Raw genomic sequence first — 15,061 nt, forward strand, 5'->3', positions numbered from 1 at the left:
AATAATCAACAGTGAAACACTGAAGCCATTTCTATCAAAATCAGGAATATAGAGATGCCTACAACAGTTAAACATTGTTTTGAATGTTTTACATAATTCAATAAAATTAGAAAACTAAATGACCTGTAAAACTGTAAGAAGATATAAAATTATCTTTATTTTTAGTAGTTGTGATTCTAAAGTGTTTAGAATTAATTAGGATTTTGGCAAGATAACTGGATATAAGAAAAACACTTTAATTTCTTTTCTAGTAATAAAGAAAGTGGTGTCTGTATATATACCAATCACAGTAACTAGAGAAAGCATTAAACAGGAATAAAGATCTCACGTAAGGCTCAAAAATGGTATTATTAAAAGCCATAAACAAATGGGTACACTATGTATCTGGATGATTTGAAAACCCTAAAATGGGGGTATATATATAACTTTTATATATATATATATAAAAGTTATATATATAACTTTTCCAAAGTTAATATATACATGTAATGAGACTAAAAATAGATTATAAATGATGTTCTTAAATTGGATAATATGATTTTGAAGTTCGTATGTCAAAATATATTTTTGATCAAACATGAAATTTCTTAAAAAATAAGTTTCTTTCCTATTAGATATTAAAATTCAGTTATCTGAATTCACAAAAGCAATGTTACTAAAAGAGTATGTGTCAAGTGAGACAAGAGTGACACAACATTAAGGAACAACATTTAGATGTCTAGTCAAGAAGATCCATTAAGCATGTATTGATTTCAGCCCCTTTGTTCCAAATCCAACACCGAGTGTAAGTATTTAATAAAAAAAAAAGACAAGGAACAAGTCAATCTTTGAGAAGAAACTCAAAGCTGTGAGCAGGGGCACAGCTATGTCAGGGGGAAGGGAAAGTACCAGCCTCCTGACTAGTATCTGAATGAAGCTGTTGAATGGCTCGGATCAATGACGAATTCTGAAATAATCCTCCTACCACCTTGAAGAAAAGAAAGAACCTGGAAGCTGTAATGTAGACCTGGTTTTAGACTAGAGGCCCAGGGGTTAGAAAGCAAGTACAAACAGTAATAAAGAGAAAATAAGTACAGAAAAAGGTGAATAAAATGAAGAAAATATGTAAACTTCCTATGAAAATGAAGCCAAAAACCCCTTAATTCTAAAATATACAAAAAAAAATTATGTCAGGCTGAACTCTGGTCAAGATGGCAGCACAGGTAAATACAATATTTTCCTCCTCCCACAACCACGTCAAAATTATAACTGAAAAACAGACTAACCATCATTCAAACATGCTTTGAAATCTGGCTGAATGGAAATCCTGCACCTAGGGAATTTAAGAAGAAGCCACACGGAGAGTAGGGGAAAGGCAAAGAGGCAGAACAAGCTGGGCCCACCACCATCATGAGATCTAAAAACCACAAGGGGTACCTTAGCTGCAGAGGAGGCCCCTGAGGAGTGAGGAGTACCAGCCCCACACCAGGCACCCCATCTCAGGGTTCCAGTGCCAGAAAAAGAAGTCCCCATAACTTCTGGCTGTAAAAATCAGCAGTGATTAAGTCATTGGGAGATAGACAGCTTCGGGAGTCTCATGCAGTTCCCATTAAAGGGTTTACACATAAATTAGTGGGACTAACTCCCTCTGACCTCCAGCACTGGGGTAGCATAGCAACCTGAAAGACACCAGAGACATAAAGGGAGAAAATGAATGGTTAGCCATCAGGGTGAGAGCTAGGACGGCAGGGAGCTTACTCCCAGGCAGAAATACTGGCAGAGGCCATTGTTCCTTTGATGATGAGCCCTCTCCACACAGAGCTAGCAGGTGAGAGCAGCACATATGAGTCTCCATCATCAACCTGGCTCACACTATTATTCACCCCACCACACCCAACTTGTGGGCCCACCGAAGTCGTTTCTGGGGGCTTTTCCATATAGAGGCTATTTTTGGCTAATGCTTCAGATTTTCCTAAAATCTCTCAATAAGCAGTATTGGGCCTCAGTACACCTCATATCTATCAGCAAAGGTCCTCAGCCCTAACATCAGCAGTAGCTGGCCTTAGTTTGCAGCTTGCCCTTACCTGGGCACCTCCAAACCCAACACAAGTAGTAGCCACCTGCAGATGGCATTGTAACTCATGCCAGATGGTCCTGGGCAAAACACAGGTGGAGGCTGACCTTGTCCTACACCTCCCTGGAGGACCCAGTGACAGTGCAACCAGTGGATGGCTTTAGACCACACCAAAGCATCACCAGCCAACCACCTCCACAAGTGACACACCCAAGGGGTGGACTCAGTGAGCACCAGAAGCCTGCTGAAATAAGTTCTGCTCTGTAGGATGGACCCTGCACAGCCAATATTTCACAGTGGTTAGTGATTAGTGGTCGAAACCAGGCCTTGCAGCTAGTTGGCCTGAGGGTAAATACCACCCATCAACGGGCCTACAGCAATCAAGGCTCAACTACAACAGCAGGATGTACACAGCCCACATGGGGGGAGGGCAGCATACCTCAAGTGCCCAGCTTGGGTGACTGTAGAGGCTGTGCTACTGAATCCTACAAAATAACAACTACGTTAGGCAACTCTACAAAGCCTGAGAGATGTTGCAGCTCTACCTAATACACAGAAACGAATACAGTGAGACTGCCAAAATGAGGAGACACAGACTTGGCCCAAAAGAACAGAACACAACTCCAGAAAAAGCACTAAACAAAATGGAGACAAGCAATCTACTACATGCAGAGTTCAAAATACTGGTTATAGGGATGCAATAAACTTAGTAAGAACCTTAACAGAATAAAAAAGGAACAATCAGAAATGAAGGCTACAGTAACTGAAATGAATTAATTTACAGGGAATCAACAGTACAGTAGATGAAGCCGACAACCAAATCAGTGATTTGGAAGTCAAGGTAGCAGGAAAACACTCAATCAGAGCAGCAAAAAGAAAAAAGAATTTAAAAAAATGAGCACAGCTTAAGGGACCTTTGGACATGAATTGAGACAATATCCACAATCATAAGGTGCATAAAGAGAAGAGAAAGAGCAAGGGATTGAGAACCTATTTGAAGAAATAATGACAGATAACTTCCCTAATTTGGTGAAGGAAAAAGACAAAAGTCTAGTGACTGCTTAGTCCCAAAAAAGATATACCCAAAGAAGTCCACACCAAAACACATCATAATTAAAATGCAAAGTTAAAGACAAAGAGAAAATCTTAAAAAGCAGCAAGAGAGTTAGTTATGTACAAGGGAGCTCCCGTAAAACCGTCATATGATTTCTCAATAGAAACTTCGCAGGCCAGAAGAGACTGGCAAGAAATATTCAAAGTGATGAAAAGCAAGGACCTATAACCAAGATTACTCTACCCAGTAAAACGTGATTATTTAGAACCAAAGGACAGATAAAATGCTTCCCCAACAAGAAAAAGCTAATGGCATTCATCACCATCACCTAATATTATATAAAACATTAAAGAATATTCTTGAAAATAAGAAAAAAATTAAAATAAACAACAACAATGCAATAAATACGTATCTATCACCAACTGAATCTAAAAAACAAAATAAACAAACAAGCAGAACAAAAACAAGACTTACAGATACAGAGAATGTTTAACAGTTGCCAGATAGGAGGAGGGTTATGGGAAGGCTGAAAAAGGGGAGGGCTTAAGTACACATTGGTAGTTACAGAACAGTAATTGGGGATGTAAAGTACAGCACAGGGAACACAGTCAATAACATTCTAGTGGCTAGTATGGTGTCAGATGGGTATGAAAATTAGCAGAATGATCACTCAGTTATGTGATGTCTAATGACTGGGGTGTATACCTGAAACTAACAACAGTGTATATCAATTATATTTAAAAATAAAAATGAAAAATAAAATAGGAAAAGGAAATTAAAAAAGGAAAAACTACGTAAGGCCAATAAAATATACAACTGGAACATGAATTCATTCTAGATGACATCCATCAATGGACAGCATACAAAAAATTTTTAATATATTTAAGGTGTTTCATACCCACTATCACTGAAAAATACAGTGGAGTACCAATAGTTTGAAATAATTCAAAATTTCACACAACTTAAAAATGTTTTTGCATTGAAGGTACTAAGGAACAAATACTGAGGAACATAAAAACAAATTCACATGTAGGCACACTGTAAAATATCAGTAACAGACATAATCCTAAAAGCTTCCAAAGGAAAGGAGGATCATCTCAAAGGAAATGATAATTACACTAACGGCTGACTTCTCGCCAGCAACAGCTGATAACAATGGACAATATATTAAAAATACTGAAAGTAGAAAACTAAAAACCTAGAACCTATTATCTGGATAAAACACTCATTACTCAAGTCTGAGGTTAAAATAGGATATTTTAAGACACTAAAGTCTAACACTTTAATATTCACAAACTCTCACTGAAAAGTATTTGAGCAGATACTTTGGGAGGAAGACAAATATTACTAGAATAAATGTATAGGATAAAGAAATGATAATCAGCACAGAAAAAAAGGTCATTAAAATTAATTATTGACTGTAAAAAATTCTATTCAGGTTAAAAATACATAATCCATGCATGCCAGAATACAATTCAAAATTACCTGACTTACAAAGACACAGGAAAACATGACCTAGGTCAAAGAGAAAACACGAAAGAGAAGATCGAGTGTTTGGAATTAGCAGATAGAGTTTAAAGCAGCTATTGTTAAAACACTCAAGGATGTAAAGGGAAATATGCTGGTATCGAATGGAATGACAGAATTTTTCAACAAAGTAGAAGAAACAATAAAAATGACCAAATGGTAATTCTGGAGTGGAAAATGCCTGAAATAATTTACTAATGTACTACTGGCATATTAGAAATGGCAAAATAAGTAAGTAAACATTAAGACAGAACCAATCTGAAGAATAAAGAAAAATATTCAGAAGGAGAAAGAAAAAAAAGTCCCTGGGGCAATATCAGAGGGTCTAACAGATATATAAAGAGTTTCACAAGGAGAAAAGGAGAGAAAAGAACAAAAAAAACTTTTTGAGAAAAACACTCTTTTTTACAGATTCAAGCAGCATGGCAAACACCAGCAAGAAAAAGATGCTTAGGCACAAATCACAAACTGCTGAAAACTAAGAATAAAGAGATAATACTGAATATAACCAGAAAAAAAAAGGCAAATTACTTTCATAGGATTCCAGAGATGAAAATTCACTGATTTCTTACAAGAAAATATGAAAGCCAGAAGTCAGTAGAATGAAATATTTAAAAGTACAAAAAGGGAAGTGAGGGATCCATACCAACAGTTATATTCAGGAAAATATCCTCCAAGAATGAAACTAAAATGAAAATATTTTCAGATAAAAGAAAAATAAGAGGATATGTTGTCACTAAATAATAACCACTAAAAAACTGCATACGATATAGTTAGAAAGCCACCAGGTAAATTAAAATGAAGTTCTAGTAACACATCAAAACAATGACAATCTATGAAAACCAGGTAGTGCTTAACCCAGGAATGCAAGGTTGGTTTAACATTCAAACACCAATCAATGGGCTTTACCAACTTAGGAAAAAACACCACTGATTATTTAAATAGTTGCAGGGGAAAAAAAGTATTTGAAAGAATTCAATACCCATTCACAACAAAAACTATTAGCACACTAGAAAGAAAAGGGCACTTCCACAGTCCACATTCACAAAAAGGCCCTGTACCTGGCATATTTAATAGTAAAACACTGAATGTTATTCCCGTAAGAACAATGCAAGAATGCCATTTCTCAATATTTATACTCAAAATTGTACTTCAAATCCTAGACATTTCACGTTAAAGGTACTTATCTAAGGAAAAGATGATAAAAAATACAAACAGTAAAGTGACAACAAACTCACAAGTATCAACAACTGAACCTAAAAAAACAAAAACAAAAACAAAACCAAAAAGGAACTAAGCAAACAATTAGAACAGGAACAGAATCACAGAAATGGAGATCACATGGAGGGTTATCAGCGGGGGACGGGGCGGTGGAGAGAGGGGGAAAAGGTACAGGGAATAAGAAGCATAAAAGGTAGGTACAAAATAGACAGGGGGAGGTTAAGAATAGTATGGGAGCCCTGGCTGGTGTAGCTCAGTGGATTGAGCGTGGCCTGTGAACCAAAGGGTTGCTGGTTCAATTCCCAGTCAGGGCACATGCCTGGGTTGCTGGCCAGGTCCCCAGTTGGGGGTACATGAGACATGAGGGGCAACCACATTTTGAAGTTTCTCCCTCTCTCTTTCTTCTTCCCTTGGCCTGCTTCCCCACTTCCTAAAGTAAAATCTAAAAAAAAAAAAAAGAAAGAAAGAAAAGTATAGGAAATAGAGAAGTCAAAGAACTTTTATACATATGAGCCACAGACATGAACTAAGGGGTGGGCAGGGGCAGGGGGCAAGGTAGAGGGGAATAAAGGTGGGAAAATGGTACAAACATAATAGCATAATAAATAAAATATACTTAAACAAATAAGAAAATGACTGTTAAAACCACACCAAGATATCATTATACACTCAGCAGATTACAAGGTCTCTATAGAAGATATTCAGCCATGAAACATGAAAAAGAGACATTTACTAAAGAAGACACAAAGATACAAGAAACACTGTACACAGGACAGTGACTCCTCAGCCCTTCAAAGTAGGCACTTTGAGACCTCGCACAGTTCTCTCAGCTGTCCTGCTGCATTTTCTTGAACTCACTGACAGTCTAAAATCTCTTCCCTTTCAATGGCGATTGTAGTTTTGGGAAAACCCAGAAGTTGCAGGGTGCCAAATCTAGGCTGTAACAGGGCTGAGTCACCTGAGTGACTTGATGTTTTGACAGAAAACTCTGCAAGAGATGTGACGCACAAGTGGGTATGTTGTCAGGATTAAGGTGCCAATCACTATTTGTCCATAGCTGTAGCCTTCTGAAGCATTCAAATAGTTCCCACAGAGGAATGTTCAAGCTTAATGCAAAATCTGATACAGATTCATTGTTCTACTAACTCAGTCGCTGTGAATGTGATGGCCACACAGTACACATACTCAATGGCGTCTACTGTCCCCACTGACTAGTGCAGTGAAGTGGTCACTGTTCATGCACGCACATTCCAGTCCACTCTCCTTGGCAGCCAGGTTATATCGATGTCATGCAAACCGTTCTCATTATGTTAACAATGGCTGGACTTTTTCCAGACAGACCTTGTATTTAAAATTTCAAGGAATGACAATGCCAGTGTTGCCAAGAGTACAGAACAGTAAAAACTTTCATAGATGGTGGGAATTTAAAACAGTACAACCTCTTTGCAATGGTGGCTGGCAGTTTCTGGTAAAATTGAACATGTACCTACCCCCAAGATACCATTCTACTCTAAGAGAAAAGAAGACATATGTCCAACCAAAAGACTTCTACAAATATTTTCATAGCTGCTTTATTCACAAAACCCTGAAACACCTTGCATTTCTATCAACAAACCAATGGATACACAAGTTATGGTATATTCTACTCAGAAATACAAAAAGGCTGAGGGAGTCCCTCTCCCACACCACAGATGCCATCTTTCTTGGGTGGAACAGTCCCATCCTCTGGGCAGAGCTTGTGCCATGATGAGGAGCTAGCTTCCCTGGCCAGGGTATAGAGGTCTGGGCAGACTCAGGAAGTATCAGTGACTAAGTTATGCGGCTTTGGAGCAGATGGGCCATTCTCCTCAGTTTCCCGTGAACTTATTGGTGCCCTCCCACTCCCGCCAATGCCACCTTCCAGGCCAACCAGCGACCCCACACTCCTGACTCCTGGTAGTTCCATTCTGCCAAGGTCTGGGTAGAATCCAGGACAGACTGAGTTGAGTAGCACTGAGGCAGGGGCCACTACCCTACCTTCTCCCAAGTCTAACAGGCATCTCCCCTTCACAGGAGACCCACTAAACCCATCCTCCTGACTCCTAGCACCTTTGCCCTGCTGAAACAAGGCTCCTGGCAGAATTGGGGACAGACTGAGCTGTCTGGCTCTAGGACTGGGGACCATTTTTCCTTGCTCAACCAATAAAGAACACTCCCTTCACATGGTCAAATCTTGGTTTATTTGGGAGTGATGCACTTTGTTGGCCCCACCCTGATGACTTTGTGAGACCCCACCCCAGCACAAAGGTCTACAGACATTGACTGGTGGCAGCGAGACGGTATACTCTGGGACATTTGCTGAGTGGCCTCAAACCTAAAACTGGAACTGAGTTTGAACCTGTATCAATCTGGTGAACACCACTCACTCCTACCTGGTGACTCACTGAGAACCTACCCCACGCCATTTGAGTACCACCAGAGGCTCTGTCGGTGACTGAGCATAACAGGCAGGCAGCAGGCAAAGGCATATCTCAGGGGTGCCTTGGGACTTTCGCTGACATGCCTCTAAAGTAGGTCTTGGTGCACAACTTTATCTTTTTCACACACACCCAGGCCCAGCAGAGGCAGCCACAAACTGCATCACTTTGTAGCACCACACAGGTAGCCAAGGGCCAGCCACAGGCAGCATCTAACACTGGCCTACACCAGAATCCCTCCCAAGAGGCTCCACGACCAACACACCCAGTGGCAAGCTTCAGACAACATCAGAGAAGGATCCAATTAGCTTTAAAGTAGCATATCCAAAGGGTGACCTAGGCAGGCAACAGACCTTGCTGTAGTGAATTCTGCTTCGTGTAGTCAGCAACTGCACAACAGCTTATATACTTTAGTCAGAAATGATCCACACCATCAGTCAGACCACACACAAACAGACCAATGGCACTCAAGGCTAAATTACAACAGTACTTACAGGACCTCACAAGGGACATTCCTCGAGCACCCAGCTCAGGTGTGCAAGGTGATTGTACCACTGGATCGATCCCACAGGAAATCTACAACATACCACCCTAGCAAGGCTGAGAGTCACAGCAGATCTACCTAACACACAGAGACAAAACCAAAGAGGCAACAAAAATAAAGAGAAAAGGAAACATGACCCAAATGAAAGAACAGGAGAAATCTCCAGAAAAAGAGCTAAATGAAATGAAGGCAAGCAATTTATTAGATACAGAGTTCAAAGTAATGGTTGTAAGGATGCTCAACAGCATGAAAAAAGACAGAGTAATCAAAAAGAACCAGTCAGGAATGAAGAATACAATACGTAAAATGAATAATATAACTGAAGGAATGAACAGGTTGGATGAAGCAGAGGATCAAATCAGCAATTTGGAAGACAAGGTACCAGAAAACACACAATCAAAACAGCAAAACGAAAAAGGAATTTTAAAAAATGAGGGTAATTTAAGGGACATTTGGGACAATGTGAAGTGTAACATATCTGCATCATACAATTACCAGAAGAGAAACAGTGCACGCAAAAAATCAAGAACATATTTGAAGAAATAATGACTAAAAACTTCTCCCTAACTTGTGAAGGAAAAAGACACACAAGTCCAGGAAGCCCAGAGAATCCCTAACAAAATGAACCCAAAGAGGCCCACACAAACACATAATTAAAATGGCATAGCCTAAAGACAAGGAGAGAATCTTAAGAGAAAAGCAGTTAGTTACCTACAAGGAAGCTCTCATAAGATCATCAACTGATTTCTCAACAGAAACATTTCACACCAAAGGGGATTAGCAGTGATGAAAAGCAAGGACCTACAACCAAGACTACTTTATCCAGAAAAGTTATCATTTAAAGTTGAAGAAATAAAGAGCTTCCCAGACAAGAAAAAGCTAAAGATGTTCATTAGCACCAAATCAGTATTACAAGAAATGTTAAAGGGTCTACTTCGGGAAGAAAAAGTGAAGGAATATAGTTGGAAGAATAAAAATGGCAATAAGGATATATCTATCAATAACCACTTTAAATGTGAATGGCTTAAATGCTCCAATCAAAAGATAGGTTAGCTGAATGGATAAGAAAATAAGACCCACGTGATATGAAGGTGGACCCCAAATAAACAAGAATTTATTTATTAAAAATGTGTATTTTTTCTCACATGTTTAAACTTCAGGATCCTTCACAGTACTCTCCATCTGAGGCAATACATCTACTGAGACTTTTTTCCCACTGCTCAAAACAGTTTTTGAACTTATCGATTTTGATACCTTTCAGTGCTTCTGCTGTTTTTGTTTCACCTCTTCCACATCCCCAAAACATTTCCCTTTGAAGACTTTTTTCATCTGGGGGAACTAAAAAATCTCACCAAGAGTAAGACTGGGTAGATAGGGAGAATGGGGCACAGGGGTCATGCCATAAAAACTGCTCAACATTCAGCAAGGTGTGGGCAGGTGCACTCATAAACCACCCATCATGAAATGGGCAAATATGTTGAAAGAGTCTTCAAAAAAAATTACTGAAGCCAAACACAAACTCTCACAACAATGCCAGCTGGTACACTGACACAGATGGGTTCTTAGAACACTCACCTAGCAGGGGAAGCCTGTACTACAAGGGGTCCGCCCTACAGAAGATAATTCCAGGGGGGTTTTGGGACCCCTCTTTCATATGCTGTCTCCAAAGACCCATCTCAAAACATAAGACACACATAGACTAAAAGTAAAAGGACGTTAAAAGATATTTCATGCAAATGGGGAAAAAAAGCAGACTTTCAAACAACAGACTTTGAAACAAAGGCTCTGGTAAGAGCCCTGGCCAGCACGGCTTGGTTAGTTGGGTGTCATCCTGCAAAGTGAATGGTTGCTGGTTCAAGTCCTGGTCAGGGCACATACCTAGGTTGCGGGTTCGGTTCCTGATTGGGGTGTGTATGAGAGGTGTATGAGAAGCAACCCTTCGATGTTCCTCTCTCACATTGATGTTTCTCTCCCTCTCCTTCCTCCTCCCTTCCGCTCTCTCTAAACAAAAAAAAGGGGGTGGCTATAGTAAGAGATAAGGAAGGACATTACATAATGACAAAGGGAACGATACGATGCTTTCTTTTTCATATTGATGTTTCTTCCTCTAAAATCAATAAGTACATTTAAAAATAGTTTAAACCATGAATAGATTAACAATAAAATTGAGGAAGAAATCAAAATATACCTTGAAACATGGAAATGAGAACACAACAACGAAGTGGGACACAGTGGAAGCAGTCCTAAGAGAAATTCATAGCAGTACAGACCTCTCTCAAGAAACAAGAAAAATCTCTAAGTTAGTAAACTAACTTTACACTTAGAGGAACTAGAAAGTGAACAACAAAGAAAGTGAGTAAAGAAAAGTAAATAATAAAGATGAGAGCAGAAATAAATGAAATAGAATATAAAAAATATACAAAAGATTGATGAAACCAAGAGCTGGGTCTTTAAAAAGATAAACATGAGTGACAAAATTTTAACTCACCATGAAAAAAGAAGAAAGAACCCAAATAAGTAAAATCAGAAATGAAAGAGGACACTGACACCAATGAAATACAAAGGACTGTAAGAATATATTATGAACAATTCGACAACCTGAACGAACTGGACAAATTCCTAAAAACATACAATCTTCCAAAACTAAATTAGGAAAAATCAGAGAATCTGAATAGACAGATACAACTAGTGAAAATAAAAAAACTCCCACCAAACAAAGGCCCTGGACCAAATATAGCTTCACAGGGGAATTTTACCAAACATTCCGAGAAAACTAATACCTCTTTCTCAAACTATTCCAAAAACTTCAAGAGAAAGGAAGACTCTCAAGCTCATTTTACAAGGCCAGCATGATCCTAATTCCAAAACCAGATAAAGACATTATAAAAAAGGAAATTACAGGTCAATATCCCTGAACATAGATGCTAAAACCCTCAACAAATATTAGCAAACCAACTACAGCAATACACCAAAAAGACTGCCCTGGCTGGTGTAGCTCAGTGGATTGAGCGCGGGCCTGCGAACCACACGATTGCGGTTCAATTCCCAGTCAGGGCACATGCCTGGGTTGCAGGCCAGTTCCCAGCAGGGGACACACGAGAGGCAACCATACATTGCTCTTTCTCTCTCCTTCCCTTCCCCTCTAAAGATAAATAAATAAAATCTTTAAAAAAAAAGGATCATACACCATGATCAAGTGGGATTTATTCTATGGATGCACTATATACTGAAAAAGACCTCACATTTACTTGGAAAAGTGGGTGACCTAAAAATGCAGCCTGTAAATTACGAATGACTGATGGAAGGAGAGTTACTCAACAACGGCAATATTTTAACACCAGATCTGCTTAGGTGTGGCTCATAACACAGTGAACCAAGGTAGTTGCTACAAGTTTGAAGTGTTGCATGACATATATAAACAAGCTCAAGTTCAACAACAGAGAAGGAATGGCAAGATTTAAGTATACATAGAAGAAATTTATTACTGTGGTACCACATGTTTAGAAAGGGAAATGGACATGAATATATTTCAGAACAATGTATCAATACAGATGACTTCTAATTATACACTTATTAGCATTGTTAATAATAATTGTGGCAAATACCAAATAACAGAACAGGAGGAAGTTAGTTTAATTCCTATTACAGATAGGAATAAGGTTACTATTATTGTTTTATATTGTTAATGCTATATAACCCTATTAGATAAGCAGACTTCTCATCAGAAACTATGGAAATCAGAAGGCAGTGGCATGAAAAATTCTAAGTGCTGAAATTTAAAAAACAACAACAAAAAAATACCTATAAATCAAGAATTCTATATCCAGCAAAGGTAGAACTCAAAAATAGATTCCCAAGAAAAAACAGGAACTTTGTCTCTAGCATAACGGAGCTATAAGAAATAGTACAGTGGAAAAGAAATGACACTGCACGAGTAACTCAAATCCACACAAAGAAATAAAGAACATCAGTAAAGACAACTACACAGGTAACACAAACAACAATATACATGTATTTTTGTTGGGAACTCTTTTCTTCTAATTTAAAAGATACAAACCAATAAGTAAAACTCTCTGAGCTTAAACTGTATAAAGATATGATTTTATGCAATAATAGCAAAATAGAAGGAAGAAAATGGAATTAAGTTGGTATAAATCCAAAATGTAGTGTTTTAAGTCATTATCTGAGTAATCCCCCAGAATAACTGCTAAGAAAAACCCCATAACTTGAAATGAGCATCCCTAGGACCCAGCAATTCAAGGCTTAGGTCTCTACCCAGAAGAAATTAAAATACACCCACACAAAACTTTTACAAAATGTCTGTAGCAACATTATTCATAATAGCCAAAAAAAGTATTTCTACTGACTGATGAATGAGTAAAGGAAATGTGATATATCCTTAAGCAATGGGACATTATTTGGCAATAATAGGGAAAGAGTGACTGATAAATGCCCCAGCATGAATGAACCCTGAAAACATACAAAGATAAGTAAGTAAAAAACAAAAGGTTACATGTTATATGATTCCATTTATACGCAATGTCCAGTACCGGCAAATCTATAAAAACAAAATAAGTAAGCGATTGCCTAGGGCTGGAAGTGTCTGCTAATGGGAAGTTTATTTTTCAGGTGATGAAAATGTTCTAAAATTAAACGGTAAGGATTGTGCAATTCTGTGAAACACTAAAAACTAACCAAAATGTATGTGTTTAAGGGTCAGTTTTTATGGTATGTGAATTATGTCTCAGTGAGACTCAATAATATTGTCTTTTAAATAAAACATAACAGGACTTCTGGTTTCAGTTCCAACATGTAAAGAGCTTGAATTTCGTCACTTTTATCCTCACAACAGGAAAAATGGTGAACAAATTGAAAATCAACAACTCTTCTTATAATCATCAGAAAACTTGAGTTCCCAAGGTAAAATGTACATGCCTCTAGGAAAACTGAAGAGACAGAAAAGACAGAGAATCAAAGTATCAGGAGCAGGAGCCTATTAAGACAGTAACTGCTGGGCATACTTTAAAAGTAACTGATGAATTGCTGGAGGCTATAAACAAGCTTGAGCTTTAAAAGCCTTCCCATTTTAAAAAGCCTCCACATATCCATGGGTGTTAACTTCAAGAGTTCTGCCAGCTTATCACCTGGAAAAATTTTCTTCCAGTTTTGGGCTCCAGGACGGGAAAAGTAGATATGCCCAGAGCAATCTGTTCACCTCAACAAAGACCTGCCTACAAAGGAAAGTACTTTATCGGAGCCTTATTTGGCCTAGAGTAATAAAGCAGCTTTCCTGACTACAGAAAAGGAAGGGAGAAAAAAAGACTAAAACTGTTCTGAAGATCACAGCCCAGGGATGCTGATCCAGCGCAACAACTGAGATTTAATCATAGGATTATAAAACACACTTCCATTCCTCAGTACCTTATCACCACATCAACAAGGCTCCAGTATAATAACAGATGACAAGTGAGAGAGCTACAAGACACAGGCTCTAATTAAGGAGTTTCTAGGGAACCCAAACAGCCGGGAGACAACAAGGAGAAATGAAGAAATGGGAAGAAAATGAAGCCTCTGACACCTACAAACAATACAAACACCTAGCAAACATTAAATGCAGCATAAATTCTGGCCAGATAATTATAGAACCTCACTGTAACAATCTATTTACATGAGCTCCTATTATACAACAAATTATACACAGTTTTCAACAAAAAAAATTATACTGCATAATAGAAAGCAAGACAAATTACAATCTAAAAAGACAAAGCAAGCATCACAACCAAACTCAGATATGCAGAGATTTTGAAACTATCAAAATAAGAATTTAAGCCCCGGTTGGTGTGGCTCAGTGGATTGAGTATGGGCCTGTGAACCGGAGAGTTGCTGGTTCAATTCCCAGTCTGGGCACGTGTCTGGGTTGTGGGCCAGATCCTTAGTAGGAGGCACATGAGAGGCAACCACGCATTGGTGTTTCTTTCCCTCTCTTTCTCCTTCCCTTCCCCTCTCTCTAAAAATAGATAAATAAAATCTTAAAACCAAAAGTAAAAAATCAGAATTTAAGATAACTGTGATTTATATGTTATTGGCTATAAAAAAGAACCAAAGCAAAATGCTAGAAACCAAAAACTAACACAAATCAAGAATGCTTTCAATGGACTCCCCATTAGACTAAGCACAACTAAGGAAACAATCAGTGAGTGTGAAGA

At 38.4% G+C, this 15,061-nt stretch overlaps 1 protein-coding gene across 1 annotated transcript in view; it reads right to left on the reverse strand.

Moving 5' to 3' along the window:
- Positions 1–15,061, reverse strand: part of RANBP9 (RAN binding protein 9) — a 77,629-nt gene that overhangs the window by 37,104 nt on the left and 25,464 nt on the right. The window lies entirely within an intron of this gene.

Source organism: Sturnira hondurensis, unplaced genomic scaffold (genome assembly GCF_014824575.4).
Source record: "Sturnira hondurensis isolate 20B ecotype Veracruz unplaced genomic scaffold, ASM1482457v3 Scaffold0023817, whole genome shotgun sequence".
Classification (NCBI taxonomy): Eukaryota; Metazoa; Chordata; class Mammalia; order Chiroptera; family Phyllostomidae; genus Sturnira; species Sturnira hondurensis.